At 43.9% G+C, this 14,601-nt stretch overlaps 1 long non-coding RNA gene across 4 annotated transcripts in view; it reads right to left on the minus strand.

Annotated features, from left to right (window-relative positions):
* LOC106027739 (uncharacterized) overlaps nucleotides 1-14,601 on the minus strand; it is a 77,848-nt gene that overhangs the window by 53,542 nt on the left and 9,705 nt on the right. The gene's annotated exons all lie outside the window — the stretch shown is intronic.

Raw genomic sequence — 14,601 nt, forward strand, 5'->3', positions numbered from 1 at the left:
TAACCCCAGCACTCTGCTGGCTGAAAACAGGAGGGTGACTGTGAGTTCAAGGTCAGTCTAGGCTACACTGTGAGATCCTGTTTCAAAAAAAAAAAAAAAAAAAAATAGCCAAATGATCCCTTGACCACTTTCTCAGTTTCTGTCTAACAAGAATTTGGGGGCCAGGGATTTAGCTCAGCAGCATAAGCATCTTCCTGACAAGCATGAGGTCATAATGAGGTCATGATGTTTGAGCTACAGTATCAAAAAAAAAAAAGTATGGCTGGGCTGGGCTGTGGCTTAGTGGTTAGTGCAGGGCCCTGGGTTCCATCCCTGCACCACACACACACACATTTGGGAGCAGCTTGGGTGGGTGACTTGGACTCCCCAGGCTGGACTCCCATATGTGGGGGCAGCAGTCTGCAGATGGACCTGGACAGACAAGTCCTGGGTCAAGGCCCTGATGTGTGGCTCATCCAGGTGGCTGGCAGCTAATGCCTGCTCCTGACTGGAGGCCAGTTTATCTCCAAGGGGCCCCTTGAAGCCCACGGCACCGGCACCTGCACCTGCAAGAGCCAGCATCCCACACTGTGCAAGATCCTGGATTCAATCAGCATCACCCAGAAAGAGAAAGGTGGTCCCTGAGGGCCACCTTCATTGCCTTAGGTGACACCTGCAAAGTCACAGTGGGCACTGCCTCGATTCAGGAGCAGAGGATGCAGCCCATGAATACCAGACCTGAGAAGAACGGTTGGGAACTTAGACGGAGGAGCTCTGGGGACTGGAGCTGGGTGCTAGGATGTCAGAGACAACAGTGCCAACACAGCAGGTGGTGGTGCTCAGGATCTGTGGCTGTGGCTTAGCCCTGGAGTGTCGGAGGCAGCCCTGTGCTGTCCTTTGCCTTTCTGTGGCCCAGGTGAGCAGGAGTCAGCAGGAGCCCAAGAGAGAGCAAGAAATCCTGAGAAATGTAGTTTTCAGCTACACAGAACAGAAAGTGGAGAGAAGGCACCTTCAGTGGCTTCTAGCTACAGACACTTGCGTCCCAGATTCAGTCTCCATCCCCACTACCTCCCTGCATAATCCCCACAGGCTGGGAGCCGCAGTGCTGCACAGAGGGGACACAGCAGAGGGCTACAAGTGTAGCAGTCAGCACTCAGCGATAGGGATGTGATCCCAGGTACAATTTCACTGGAATGTTATGCAACTGAAGACTTCAGGAGCAGAACAGATCATCATGGGCAACACTGCCATATCTAATCAGGGGACTAGCAGCAAGAGGGAAGCTGGCATACACAGACCAAGCAAGGAAGAAGCTCACTGGTCAAATCTTTCGTGACTTTTTTGGTGGTGGGAAAAGGTGGTTTTTTTTTTTTTTTTTCTTTTAAAACAGGGTCTCACTATGCAGTTCAGGCTGGCCTTGGGCTCATTTTGTAGCCCAGGCTGGTCTTGAATTTGCAATGATCCTCCTGCCTCAGTCTCCTGAGTGCTGGGATTAGAAGTGTGCAACACCACGCCTGACAATCCTTTATTTTTAAATTGGATTTTTAGTTGTCTTTTTATTTTTCACTTGGGAGAGTTCTTTAGACATTCTAAAACAAGTCTCTAATCAGATATATGATTTACAAATATCCTCTTCCTTTCCAACTTGTCTTTTTGTCCTTGGCAGTGTATTGCAGTACATACATTTTTATATTAGGCTGGGCATGATGGTACACACCTGTAATCATAGCCTTTAGGATGCTGCAGCAAGAGGATCACCACCAGTTCCAGACCAGCCTGAAATGCATAGTGAGACCCCACTCTCAAAAACAAAAAACATGAATTCTAACCTGGGACACAACCTATCCCATACTTCTCTACTGTAAATTAGTACTTTTTGTGTGCATGTACCAGGGATTGAACTCACAACCTTGTGCTTGCCAGGCAGTCGCTTATGCCACTGGGCTAAATTCCCAGCCCCAAACAATAGGGTTTTGGGGAGGTTTTGTGTGTTTTTTTGGTAGCAGGAATCAAACTCATAACCTCGTGCTTGCCAGGGAGGCGGCCGTGCTGCTGAGCTATATCCTTGGCCTTGTAAATTAGTTTATTTTTATCTATCTGTCTATTTACTTATTTTTGCCTTTTTTGAGACAGGGTCTCACCATGCAGTTCAGGCTGGCCTTAAACTCACTTTGTAGCCCAGGATGACTGGGAACTCAAAACAATCCTCCTCTGCCTCAACCTCCCAAGTGCTGGGATTATAGGAGTGCATCACCACACCTGGCTTTTTTTTTCAAATCAGTTTTTTCTTTGGCGGGGGTGGGGGGTGGGGGGTGGGGGGTGTAACCGAGAATTGAACTCATGACCTCACTTAGCAAGTATTTGAGCTGCTGAGCTAAATCTCCGTCCCCAAAGTTTTTTTTTTTGTTGTTTTGTTTTGGTTTTTTTTTGGTGGTACTGGGGCTTGAACTCAGGGCCTTGTGCATGCTAAGGAAGCTACATCCTCAGCCTCCTAAATTAGTACTTTAACATCTCAGTAGCTTCACTGGGGGAGTAGGAAGTAATCCACCTACTTGGTATGACAAACAGCAAGGTGCATACATGTGTGCAAAAGTGGCAAACTGGGATTTTACCTACACAGTGCTCCACTTAGCAAGTTTTGTGTATGTTTACCTGAGCATCACAGACGGTAAAATACAGGCACCATTCTTCTGTACTGTGAACATGTGCTGTACCATAATGGAATGTGGATGTGACTCACAGTAGCTGCGCTGGGGTAAGCAAAAGCCTATCTACTTTCACCCACTTGACAGATGAATAGCAAGGTGTGTACAGGAGCCTCAAAGCAGCAACAGATGAGTTTTACCCATGAAGTGCTCATTGCTAATTTTCTGTGCATTTGTGACTTTTTTTAAAGTTTTCTTTTGATTTTTGTGGTAGAAGTAGCCCAATTCAGTACAATGACACATAAAAACTCAGATTTGCAAGTTTTAGAGGAGGTCAAAAGTAAATCATCTAGCCAGGCATGGTGGAACATGCCAGTAACCCCAGCACTCCAGAGGATGAGGCAGGAAGATCACCATGAGTTTGAGGCCAGCCTGGGCTACATAGTAAGTTTGAGGCCAGCCAGGGCTACATAGTAAGTTCAGGGCCAACCTGAACTATATAGCAAAGCCCTGTCTCAAACACACACACACACACACACACACACACACACACACACACACATGCGCACGCGTATAAAGAGAAAAAAAAACCATCAGATTACTGATGCATGGGTGATGAAGATGATAATGACTTGTACACAGGTCGTGTGAGCCAAAGTTCCTGTGACAGTGAAATGGATTGAGAATACTCAAAAATATAGTCATTATGACATCTCACTAGCTGAATTGAAAGCTTTCATAGGTCTACTGTACTTAGGCTTTTCCACTGGTAATAACAGGAATGTAAAAGACTTAAGGAAAAGTAACGGGTTGGGCTTGAGGTTTATAGAATAACAATGAAGCTGAGGAGATTTGGTTTCTTTCAAAATTGCCTGGGGTTTGATGACAAAACCACTTGCCAAGAAAAAAAAAATAATAATCTGGCTGCTCTCCACTTATGATTTGAGAGATTTGTGGGTAACTGTCAAGCAGTTTACACACCACCTGAATACATGACTATTGATGACCATCTTGAGGCATTTGGTATTGTAGCTTCAGGTAGTATATTAAAAAAAAAAAAAAACCTTCAAAATTTAGGATAAAAATGGAGACCCTTGTAGATACAAAGACATGCTTTCAGTTTTGAAATTTATCCTGGAACTCAGCCATCAGATGTTCATATATGTTGGGATCTGTGCCTAGATCTCCAGTCCTGTAACTCTGCTAGCTGAACAACTGTCCCTGGGCAGCCTGTATTTAATCAGAACAAGGAGTTGAGTGGAAAACGCAGGAAACTTGAGCAGGATCTTGGGTGGGATTCAAGGACCCCTCAGCAACAGATGATGCCAATTAAGGAAAACTGTCCTCAGCTGGGGCCTATCTTGCCTCCTGAAGTGTCTCCTCGTTCTCAGTTTAGCCATGCCTGGGCCATGCCACAGCCCTGCATGTATATTCAGCTTTAATAGCTCCAACACAGAGTAATGAACCAAATGATGCTGTGCTCTCATTTCCCAAACTAATTGGAATGTGACATTCAACAATTGGTTTACCAGGCTGGGTATGGTGGCACACACCTGTAATCCCAGCACTTTGGGGAGGCTGAGGCAAGAGAACTGCAACAAGTTGAAGGCCAGTGTGGGCTAGATAATGAATTCAAGGCCAGCCTGGTCTATTAGAGACACCCTCTCTCAAAAACAAGCAAACAAAATCCTAGATAATTGGTTCACCAGTTTTCAACTAGTATCACATTTGCTCTTTACAGTGAGAAGTTCAAAGGCAACTGTTTATTATGCCAGCAGGCTGGTAGGACCAAGTCCAAATCACCGGCCCTAAGAAACAAGCTTATATTAGCAGGCTATCACATGACAACATATGGATCAAGTCATATGTTGTCAGGCAGGTTTGTTCCAAGCAGGTTAGTCAAAGGGTTGTTTGTCACAAGGCAGGAATAAATGGGGAGGGACCTAGGGCTGAGGGGGTGGTTGAAATTAAGCATGTCCCTGACAGGCTTTGAAAATAGGATGTTTATATGTCAGGCAGTCCAGGCAGTCCAGATAGATGTGGTCAGGTCAGACTACCTCTAAGCTGAAGCTGATGTGATCAGTCAAGGCTGAGTCTATTGGTCTATGTGGTGGGATCGGTGAGCACATCTTGTCTTAACAGAGCATCAACCCATTGATTTTTAATTCTTCTGTCACAGTTTCAGAAAGACATAACACTGGCCTCACATACAGTCAGGAAAAACTAACTGGTATTGCTGATGTCAACATTGCACTATGATGGAAATACTGATAAGGAAACCATGACAGAACAGAAGCCTGAGATGGTAACCTTCTACAACAAAATGAAAGATGGAGGAGATGCTGCTGATGAGTTATGCAGCAATTATGATGTCACTTGAAACACAAAATGGTTGTTTTACTTGATCCTAACATGGCCAGCATAAATTTTTTGATAGTTTACAAATAAAATATCACAGAGAAATTTTCTTAGAAGATTGGGGCTAAAACTTATAAGAAATTATTTACAGCAGAGGAAAACAAAATGGTTCTGCCTAGGGAGCTACACAAAAAAGTTGTAGAGCACAGTGGTGAGCCAACAGGTAAACAGACAGGTGCAGTAACACAAAGACCTGCTGTGACAACAGAAAAACAAGAAAGATGCCAACGCTGCCCTACAGCAAAGGAGAGCAAACAGAACGCACAGGCCATCAGTGTAAGGATACTTGTGCATGGAACATGCAGGTGTCATGTGTGAAGACTACCTTGGGGGTGGCAGTGGAGCAAAACTGATTTCTGTTGTACACTTGTGTTCACATTGTAGCTCACATAGGTTTTTCTTCCTTCATTTCTTTCTTTCTTTTTTTGGTACTGGGAATTAAACTCAGGACCTTATACTTTCCAGGCAGGTGCTGTGCCACTAAGCTAGATCCCCAGCCCTTACGTTTTTATTGCTGATATTATCTTTTAGTTTTTGTAAACAAGTAAACAGCTACTGTAAAATGTTGATGTTTATTCTAAACACATAATATATAAGAATTCAATACTTTATTTTACTGATATGTGCCTGTTAACTATACATTTTATGATATGATAAGAACCTCCTGACAAAACTTCAAGATTAACAAGATGTTATGCATGTCCTCAAAAAAGCCAGGAAAGCAAAACACATGTGCTGTGAGTGTGAGCAGTATGTGTGTAAGGAATGTGTTGTCATCTTGTGTGCAGACTGCTTTAGGTGTGGTAACCGAAGAAGTAAAGATTATTGTTTTTAGCCAGGAATTTAGCTCAGTGGGATAAGCACCTGCCTGGCAGGTGTGAGGTCATAAGTTTGGTCCCCAGTATCAAAAAAAAATTATCAGGGCTGGGGATTTAGCTCAGCGGCATAAGTATCTGCCTTGCAAGCAGGCAGTCGTGAGTTCCATCCCCAGTACCGATAAAAAAAAAAAAATTATCATTTTTTTATAGAGCTCTATTGGTATTTTCATTGTCTTTCATATAGGAATTTATCTCTGTTGTTATTTTTTAGACTTTGTAAACCAAAAATGTCAGCGTTGAAAATGTTATTTTTATAAACAATAAGTACTAAAAATTCAATGCTTTATATTTGATATTAACATAATAAAACTTGGCCAAGGATATAGCTCAGTGGCATAAGTGCCTGCCTAGCAAGCATAAGGTCCTGAGTTTGATTCTCAGTACCAAAAAGGAAAAAAAAAAGCTAAATTAAACATAATAAAACTCAAAATTAAAATTCATAATTTGCCAATGGAAATATTCTAGAGAATAAACATGGGTGACATATAACTGTAATAATGCACCTTTATGACAAAGTTGGTCTTGTGCCCCTAGAACCAACTCAGCCAGATACGATAGCACATGCCGGTAATCCTAGCACTCAGGAGGCTGAAGCTCAAAGATCATTGCAAGTACAAAGCCAGCTGAATTACATACATCACAAGACCCTGTCTGAGAACAACAACAACAACAACAACAAAAAACCCAGTCAGGTGTGGTGGCACAGGCAGAAAGATCAAAAATTCAAATACCTATGCTGGGTATTTCAGTCATTTAGCAGGATCCTGTCTGAAAATAATGAAAAGGGCTGGGAGCCAGATGTGGTGGCTGAGCTGCATCCCCAGTACTTTTATTTTCTACTTTGAGACAGGAACTCATTAAGTCACTAAACTGCCTAGTCTGAGCTCAAATTAAATTGTCCAGGGTGAACTCATGGCAATCCTCCTGCCTCAGCCTCCCAGAGTACTGGGATCACAGTTGTGCACTACTGCACCCACCAAAACTTTGGCATTTAATTGAAGATTACCTGGAGCTTTGCACAGGCCCTTGGTGGTGTTGAGGCTTTGTGCTGCCATTAATCCTTCACGATCACTGATTATCAGGAACTTGGCCAAGAGTCCCAATGATCATTATCGAGAGCCTAGCCAAGAATCCCAATTGACAGTTTCAAGAATGTCACAAGAATGTGAGAAAAATAAAAAACAGAGACAAATACCTTTTTCCAACAGTGGCTGGGAATTCAATGTCCCTGGATCTGACCTCCTCCACTCCCGAAACAGCCACTATGTATTTGGTCCATACAGTGATAGCAGGGGCTAGCAAAGGATTACAGTTCATCCAAAGACTCCGTCTCCAGAGGGCATAGATAATCTTATGCTTGATGTACCTTGACCCGAGTGTGATTCTGTGATGATTTTAGAAGGCACAGATGATTTTATGCTTAGAAGTATTTTGTCCTTGAGTATAATCCTGAGATGACTCAGGATGGTGTAGAGGATCTTATGCTTGCAACAGTCAATGGGAAATCCCAGATGGTGACCAATCAACAATCCCAATCTTCCTTTTCATTCCACAGGGAAATAAGCAAAACCAGTCACTGTGATTTTGTGGTCCCCAACAGCTGAGGCCAACCCCATTCTCAGCAATATGGCTCGGGTTAAATAATATTTGGAGCTTCAAAGACCTGGTTTGAATTCATCTCATTTCTACTGAAATAAATGAGGGACCTGGGAGGAGGGGGAGAGCAGCAGGAACTGCTTGCCTAGAATGCACAACACCCTGGATTTGGTCCCCAGCACTGCAAAGTAAATAGATGATAGATAAAAACATCATATTTATAAATATTAAAGGAAGGGACTAAGTTCCATCATTCTCCTGACAGAATCAATCACAAAATTTTGTTTGTTTTTCTGACACAGGGATTGCTATGTAGCTTGGGCTGGCCTTGAGCTATGTACCTCAGACTGGCCTCTAACTCACAGTGATTCTCCTGCCTCAGCCTCCTGAGTGCTGGAATCACAAATGTGCACCACCACACCTGGCTTACGTTTTAAACTTAACAGCCCAGCAGGTACAATGTGATGCCCTATTGTGGTACTACTTTGTGTTTTGCTGATGGCTTCTGTGATTGGCCATCTTTACACCACGTGATCACTGACTGCTCCCTTAAGGCCTGCTGGGCTGCTCCTTATTTAGGTTACTTTTCTTTTGAGAAATGGACTCACTGTGTTAGCAGACTAGCACCAAATTCCTGGGCTCAAGCCATCCTCCTGTCTCAGCTTCCCGAGTGCTAGGCTTACAACTGTGTGCTACCTCACCTGGCTTCTGTTGTTCTAGCATACTTTTCCCTCTCCCCTTTAATGAGCTTGTTAAAAATCATACATCCACCCCAACCAAAGGAATACAATGCAATGCACATATGTACATGTAGATATTCTTTCAGCCACATTAAAGTAAAAGTAATAGGTGAAAATACTTTTAATATGTCTTACTTAACTCTGTATATTGAAAACGGCTGGGTGTGGTGGTGAATGACTGCAATTCCAGGATTGAGGTATGTTTGAGGTCAGCCTGGGCTACATAGCAAGATCTTGTCTGAAAAACAAAATAATTTCATTCAATATGTAAACAGCCAGGCAAGGTGGCCAACACCATAATCCCAGGTACTCAAGAGGCAGAGGCAGGAGGATCACAAATTCAAAACCAGCCTGGATGATTTAGCAAAACTTTGTCTAAAATGAAACAAAAAGGGTGAGCTTAGTGGTAGTGTACTTGCCCAGTACCGAAGAGGCTGGGATCAACCCCACAACAGCAAAAAAACAAAATCAGATCTTGTGAAACCCGCATGGCAGCTGCCTCCTACAAGCCCTGAGTACTAGGAAGACTGAGGTGGGAGGATCACTTAAGCCTAGGGATCAGAGATCAGCCTGGGCAACAGTGAGACTCACATCACAAAAAGCAAGATATTTTAGTTTGTTTTCATACCAAATCTTTGAAAGCCAGTGTATAGGTTACATTTAGAGCCAAACAAAAGTTTGATTTGGTTTTGCTTTTTTGAGTCAGGGTTTTACTATGTAATTCAGACTGGCCTTGTATTCATTATGCAGCCCAGGCTGGCTTTAAACTCACACAGCAGTCCTCCTGTCTCAGTCTCCCAGAGTGCTGAGATGACAGATAGGTTCCACCATACTCAGCTTAATTTTTAAAACTAAATTATAAGGTTGGTTGTGGTGGCACATGCCTATAATTCTAGCATTTGGGGCTGAGGAACAAGGATCACTGTGAGTTCAAGGTCAGCCAGAACTGCATAGTGAGATCTGTCTCAAAAAGAAAAAATCACTAAATTATATATGTGTGTGTCATTAAAGCGGAGGACAGAGGATGGGAAACAGGTGCTGCCTAATTCAGAGTCCTGGCTCCCATGCAGCAGGTCCTCCACTGATTGATTCATCTCCACTTGCAGGTCCAGAGGAAGCGAGGCTGAACCATCACCTCCTCTGTGACCACCACTGAGGCCCTGGCAGAGCCAGACCATGTACTGCTGGCACCAGCTGATCCCACCTAAGGGCCATCCTGTGACCTGGGCCTGCCAGTTCCCCGGGGGTGGCACCAGCACTTTTTTCTTCCAACATAAGGCAGTGGACACCACTAACTCGAGGTGGCCATTACAATTCAAGTGAAAATTAATAAAGATAAAGTGAAACATCTGGTCAGTTCCATGGCTAGTCATATCAGCACCACTTGAGGGACCTAACGAGCTCCTTGAATACCATCACAGGTGGTTTCTGATTTCACACACGATAAAGTCTGAATGTTTTCTCATGACAAAATTCTTAAATGAGGAAAAAAAAAAACACCAGCCAGGCATTGTTACAGGCAGCTGAGCCAGTTAGAAATATTATAAGCAGTCAGACAGGGCTAGGCCCTCGAGGAAGCCAGCACTGAGGACCAGGTATCTGATGACCATGGAGGAAACACACACCTCTTGCTGTGAGCCAGATCTCAAAAGAGAAGGCAAAAACAAATGCAACACACCCTTAAGTATTAAATCTTAGGGATTAGCCTTGAAGTTAGGAGTCGCCATTCCAATTCCTAGAGAAGAGTCACTGCTCTCTAAGAATGCCTGCTTTCTACATAGCTCGCTTCCCCATTTGTCTCCAATGTAATCAATTTTACCTAAACTACTGATCTTAATAGCTAACTATAGTTATGTCCTACCTTATGCCCATCTGCTTTGTGAGTTCCCAGTCTTCTCTTCTGCCATGAACCCATGGCTTTACTCTGTAAAAGTCCCTGGAAAAGTCAGAGTCCTGGGCAACCCACTTGGAACCCCCTTCTGTCTCTTTTCAGACAGAAGCTTTCTTTCTCTCAATAAATATACTCTCCTCTTCACCTGTTGTTCCTAAAATTCATTCTTTAATTTAGAGAACACGAGCCCATACCGGACATAGTAGGTTGGGAGTTTCATTCCCCTAAGTCAGCATGATGGTGCATGTCTGTCATCCCAACACGCAGGAGGCTGAAAGAGGAGGACTACTATAAGTCTGAGGCCAGCCTGGGCTGAATAGTGAATACAAGGCCAGTCTGAACTGCACAGGAGACCCTGTCTCAAAAAATTACAGCAAAAAAAGCTGGGTTGATGGGGCTGGGTATTTAGCTCAGTGGCGTAAGTGCCTGCCTTGCAGGTGCGTGGCTGTGAGTTCGATCCCCGGTGATGATTAAAAAAAAAAAAAGCTGGGTTGAGGGATATTTCTCTCATACTTTTTTTTTCCTTTCTTTTTTGTTTTTCCTTTTTATCAGTACCAGGGATCGAACTCACGACTGCCTGCTTGCAAGACAGGTGCTTATGCCGCTGAGCTAAATCCCCAGCCCCCATTTCTCTCATACTTAATGTTTCCTTTTCCCTCATACTTTCCCTTCCAATCCATTTTATTTCAAAGAGAAAAAGAGAAGGAAAAAAAATAAAAATTTCAAAACACATCAATCAGGGGGCAACAATGGTACATACATACATTGTGATCCCCAAATCATTGACCCAGGGCACAAGACAGTTGCCTTCAATTGTTCTGCACAAATTTTTTCTCTTCACTAAACTCAGAGAAATCAGTACTGTAACTATTTTAACTTCTTTTCTTGAGGTACTTCTCTCATACTTAATGTTTTTTTCTTTCTGAAATTAAAAACACTATCAAGAAAACAGGAACAAAATCAGATGTAGTGATGCATACCTATAATCCCTGCACTCTGGAAGGCCAAGTGAAAGAGTTTTGGCCCAGACAGGACACTGTAGCCAGTAAAGCCTCAGGTGGAACCAAGGAGCTCCATCTCTCCCACCCCTAGGAATTTACCTATGGCGCCAAAAGAATACCAATGGGCTACCTGTGCATCACTAATGCCCCTTAGGTTCCACCCCAAACCTAGGCTACTTATATGCCTCTACTCCACGAGTTCCACGGAGAGATTGCTGACCCCAGGGGGAGATGCACGCCCCAGGGGATAGGGGGTATCTTTCCCCGCATTCTCAAAATAAAGGTCATTTATATTTCATACTTCTTATCTTTTCAGCTGCTGCCGGTCCCACACAGTTCTATCATATGGTTCCCTGACTGGGAAGGGCAGACGAGAGATTCCTGGGGCCCTCCCAGTTTGAGTCCCCTGCCGTTCAGGACCAGGACTGGACTACACCCTGCATTAATTCCTCACTTCTACACTCAGGAGATATAAACAACACCAACCCAATTTACCACAGGTGAGCAACCTTTGGAAACTGCTGCTGGGCCAGGCCCCAGGCGGGTTTTCTCCCCCTTTCCATGGGTTCATGTGACACTCTCACGTCCTTAGATAGCCCAAGGCAGAGTTTTTCTGGGCCAATCTGTGTCCACACTGGGAGACTCTCATGTCCTTTGGATTCAGATAGCCCAAGGCAGAGTTTTCCTGGGCCAGCTTGTGTCCACACTGAGAGACTCTCACATCCTCCAGAGCTTTTTAAGTTCTCATGGGCAGGCTGTTACTAAACCCACAAGAAATCCACTCGTATATTGGTGATGGCCAGTTATTATGAGCTTTGGAACCATATAATACCAATCGGTCTAGAGCAAAAAGTGACGACTTACACTTAGTAGACCATGGTCCATTGCCTCATCTGGCTATAACTCCCTGGGCCAGACCCCACACCAGATTTTATCTTGGGGACCACTTCCTGTCCCCTCCCCCCAAAAACCCATACCTATCTATGGCTTATCACACTGACGACAAGTTCACAAAACTCTCTATCTTTGAGCCTCTGTTTTGAGAATGTGTGTCCTTTTCCCACCAGCGTCCCTTTGTCTCCTCGCTGCTTCCCCTTTCCTGCCGTGCACTAATCCCTTCCCCAATGAGATGGGAAAAAAATGTGCCCAAACAGTGTTGAGAGATACGCGCAGGCTGCTTTAAGCTCTCATGCGTGCTCCAGCCCAAACAGTATTGGGAGATCCTACTGCTTTAAGCTTTCATGCCGCGCCCCAACTCCACGCAGTATCTCGGCTCTCATGCCGCACTCCGAGTCCACATGGGAACTCCAACGCCAACACTCTAATCCACGAGGCTCCAGAACAGCCCCAGGGGTTCCAGTGTGCAGGATCCCAGCGCTGCCATATCCCAGCTCCGTGCCCCCCCCCGCCCCGTCCCCCACGCTGGGCAGGCTCTGCTCATGCGCTGGACCACAAACAGATAAACAGCAGTTCGTCGGCTCAGCTCAGAGATGCTATTTTTTTTACATTCTCAAACCATTTAATCAAGGTTAAATAAGCCAGCAATAGACAAGACTTTGGCTGCTAAACGGGAAAGTGGCCACCTCGTAATTTTACCAGCCTGCAATTAAAGCCTTCATTAATCTCCATACCTCAACTAAAGTTCATATGACTAAGATAATTCACAGTTGCTGATCTGTTGTATTCATGTTTTCAGATATAAAGTTCAGATTGTTCCTGCTGCCTATTTTTGTGTTCCAGCCATGATGTTTTCTTTCAGATCCAGATATACACTTAAAAATGTACAATCTAAATGTTTAACAACTAAAATTAATTAAACAGGCCATCCTCCAAAAATCAGATGGCATTAGACATTTTAATAACATAAAGAGATACATGACATAAATAAATACCCTGTTGATTATATTTGACTACTGCTTACTTACTTAATTCTACAGGTAGATACCTTCTACTATAGTCCAAATCCCAAACAAAAAGGCAAAACTTGACATTCAAACCTCATAGAGACCTTAATATGGTTTTTCATGTTTTCAACAAGAGATAATACATGTGACACTTGGAGTTCTGAGACAGGTAAACCGACACAAGGTGGAGCTGCCTGGCCTCCCTCCTCCATGGACCATGCCTCAAATGCAGCAGAAGACATTGGGCAAGAGAGTGCCCCATCCTGGCATTCCTTTGAGACCTTACCCCAGGGCTACTGGACTGTCCTAGCCACCAGAGTGGGTAAGCCATCCTAACTGCTAGCCCTCACAGGAAATGCCAACACCGCCAGATTCATCGCCAACAGATCTGCTTAAACTTGCTGCTAAAGACTGACGGGGCTCAGGGCCAACAATAGCCCCCTTTATGGGTGTCCGTCTCAGAGTCCAAGTCCCACTAAAAGTCTCAGGTAAGGCATTCTCTATACTTGTGGACATAGAGGCCATATGTACAGAGTTCTTCCTGAGTTTTCAGGCTGCTATATTAAATCCTCAGCCTCCAGGGGTATTGACAGTCAACCTATGCCATTTACAAACAGGCCTATTTCGTGCAGGTTCCAGATTGCTTCTTCCCAATCCACCCAGTGGTGCCAAATCTTCCCTCCACCACTCACTCTACAGTCCTAAATCTTAAAAATGCTTTTTATTCCCTTATGTTTATACAGGCTGATCCAGACACTGAGGCCTCAACATCTTACACCTGATATCACTAGTAAACCTCTCCTCAGTGATATAAGACTGCCTCTTCCTTTCTTATTCACCAATTTCTCAGGCAACCCTGGTCAAGATTGGCAGATAAATTTTGTCTTCTCACTTGGTTTATACTTTTTCAGGATACATAAAAGCCTTTCACACAACCAGGGAGACTGCTGATATACTTGCTAAAGTTCTGTTACAGCAAATCATCCCAAGGACTACAACCAGGTTACAGTGACCCATACCTGATATTCTTGGCAACCTCAACAGTGATCAAAGTTGCTAGACTGCCATTCTGGTTTCGTATCACTCAGGCCCTAGATCTAACCATCCTTTTGCCTACTCATCTCTGCCTTACCAAGGCCTCACAGCTACAACTCTCAGGCTATCATGTTTTGTTTTCCAATTTGGTTTCTAATTTCTTATTCTTTTTACAACAGGACTCTTAACAGTATTTCCTACAGACTCCAACATCATGCATACCAGAGACAAGCCTTACCCTCTTAACTTTTACCCTTTCAGATGGGTGAGTAATCACCTCTCATAACTTCACTCCTCCTAACCCCACATTTATTTTTCAGAATTCTGCCTCACCGTAGTAATGTTTCTACCTCAACATGGTCCTGATATAATGACATATCTAAATCAAAGGCACCTTTCTCTCTACCTCATCTGGGTCCTTAAATATGACAGTGCCATGCCTCCTCATAACATCTTGTCTCTTTGTTTTTCCAGTCTAACATACGTGCATTCACCAGTGAAGTTGTCCTGGCTA

Source organism: Cavia porcellus, unplaced genomic scaffold, assembly GCF_034190915.1.
Source record: "Cavia porcellus strain 051 isolate PalLab524CR breed Dunkin Hartley unplaced genomic scaffold, mCavPor4.1 scaffold_23, whole genome shotgun sequence".
Classification (NCBI taxonomy): Eukaryota; Metazoa; Chordata; class Mammalia; order Rodentia; family Caviidae; genus Cavia; species Cavia porcellus.